General features: G+C 34.1%; 1 protein-coding gene across 1 annotated transcript in view; it reads left to right on the top strand.

Moving 5' to 3' along the window:
• Positions 1-592: 592 nt before the first annotated feature.
• GlcT (ceramide glucosyltransferase) overlaps positions 593-2,500 on the top strand; it is a 75,815-nt gene continuing 73,907 nt past the window's right edge. The window contains exon 1 of the mRNA XM_086534330.1: positions 593-1,176. The gene's annotated coding sequence lies outside the window, so the exon portion shown is untranslated. The remainder of the gene's footprint in view (positions 1,177-2,500) is intronic.

Genomic DNA, 2,500 nt, shown 5'->3' with positions numbered 1-2,500 from the left:
TATATATATATATATACATATACATAAACATACATACACACACACACACACACACACACACATATATATACATATATATATATATATATATATATATATATATTATATATATAATATATATATATATATATATATATATATAATATTATATATATATATATATAATTATATATATATATTTATATATATATATATATATATATATATAGATATATATATATATATATATATATATAAACACACACGCACACACACGTACACACACACACACGGAAATATGTATTCCTTTTTTTAGTTTCCTTGTTTCCTCTTCTACACCAGAACGAATCACTGAAGATATAGACAACAGAAAACGTAAATACATTTAAAATAAAAAACAGTCAACTTTTAATAAAATTAATCACAGAATCAAAGGGAAACTTCCTACCCGGACAAAACATCTTCAAACAAGACGGAAATTGAATCGAGAAGTTTCGTAAGAGTTCGATGATGAGGCGCAGGCGAGAAATCATAACTTGGCAACTCAGGCACCCCGCGTAAGAAGCTTTGCTTGTTTGTCGCTTTTCTGCTCGAGACATTTAATGCCTTGTCTTCGGTAGTCCGTGGCATATCTTTTCACCTCTGCTTCGTGTTCTTGACTCGTGTTTAGAAGAAGGTTTAAGTGTTTATTTGTGAAACTGTTAAGAAGAATATGTTAGGGAGTTTTTGTTTTGTTTTGTTCTACTTTTAAATATCACTGTGATCTGAAAACATTTCCCAATCACATGTGACGCGTAAACTCACAGAGCTTTGAAATGCATATCTTGAATATTGCTCTAATTCAACCACGTGATCTAAAGGGATATTGGAAGCCAAATGACTCATCATCATATCTCGGAATATATGACGTATAATGACGTCATAGGTTACTCACCGAGAGTTGCCGGTGAAACGCCAAAACGGCCTCTGATTGGCTGCTCTACTAGAGTGACATAGAAAGTAAACACTTCACCCATTGGACAGGCTTACAGTCAGCTGATAGTGACTTAAGTCTGAATTACTCGGCTGTTTGGACTCCCGTGGGAGTACCGAGGTCTTCAGTTTGTCTGTGATTATTCGTGGGGCATGATAACCAGCTAGTGTCATTTCTTTTTGGTTTATCTCAAGACATCGTCAGTTCAGTTCGAAACGAAAATAGTGAGTATTGGTAAATATTTCTTTTAATAGGCGTGTGACAGAGGTTTGTGGGTATTTATCAAATGATGAAAGGAATTTATTCTAAATTTGTCATGACATTGATGAAGTGAATATTAAGTGTATCTGTGTTTTCTCAGTGAAATACCACAGATAAGAGACTTGGCAATCTTTTAGAAAATTATGCCCACCATTAAGAAATATTTCACACATGTAACACACATGGGCATATCATTAATACTAATATTTTCCACGGACATGTCTCGTTTTGATGTTAAATTGGTACTACAGCGTCAGATATCTGAGTAAATGAGGCCAAAACAGATTCATGAATCATTCCTGATATATATATTCTTACAGATTTATTATTTTTGTATAGTTCTATGTCGTGAAACGTGCAGTATGATGTGAGCGTCATGTGATAACTTTCCGAGCGGCAGCTAATGGGACAATCAACGAAACATCTCCAGCTATTCTTGTATAGGAAACAAAGAATTTAATTACTCTAATTTCCAAACGAAATATGTAACCCCCCCCATTATTTCCTACTTAAGTGTTCATTCACCCATCTCGCCTCTTGCCATAGAACTCGGGGTGGCAAACTCTTTAAGTGGCGAGTCAGATATACGAGCACATGGTATGCGGGTCAGATAGCATAACTATAAAGAGTTCGCGATCATCTTTTTGGGGAACGATATGGCAGAATAAGAAAGCCCTTCAAACAAACAAACAAACAAGCAAAGTCAAGTATCTGTGTACCTTTGTTCAATACAGAGTATAAGGACCAGATAACAGAAATATGAACGTTCCGCGATCTTTTCATAGGTGAGTAATATATAAGAAAAAAAGATGGATTTCGTCAAAAACTTCAATGTTGTTAAAAATTAAAAATTAGTAATTAAAAAGATACCCATTTTAAAATTATTTATAATATATTCAAAATATGTTCAAAATGACTAAAAGGTCATGTGATCCAAATGCAAAGCTAGAAGTATAAGCAAATCATGTAAAACACAAGGTATGGCTAAAGCAGCAATTGGAACACGAGCTGCATACAAGAGTGACCGTTACTCCTGTTTTATTAGATGTACATGAGTCCTCTGGATGTTTCCCAGTCCTTATGTTGTCTAGTTTAGGGTATGATATGCTAGGTTTGAGTAGGTTATATTATTTTTTATGTCATGCTTCTGTCATGCGAAACTATGCTAGGTTAGGTTAGGCTAGCTTAGATTAAGTCAGATTAGGTTAGGGGGCATAAGTACACATCCGTCCGTATGCATGAAACATTTTACTTACAGGAAATGACAACTTAAGATTTTACACACAA

The sequence above is a fragment of the Penaeus japonicus genome, unplaced genomic scaffold, assembly GCF_977035675.1.
Source record: "Penaeus japonicus unplaced genomic scaffold, GWHDUDI00000001_assembly GWHDUDI00000001, whole genome shotgun sequence".
In the NCBI taxonomy this organism is placed as follows: Eukaryota; Metazoa; Arthropoda; class Malacostraca; order Decapoda; family Penaeidae; genus Penaeus; species Penaeus japonicus.
Note: the sequence above shows the minus strand (reverse complement) of the source record. Positions and strands in the feature narration are given on the sequence as shown.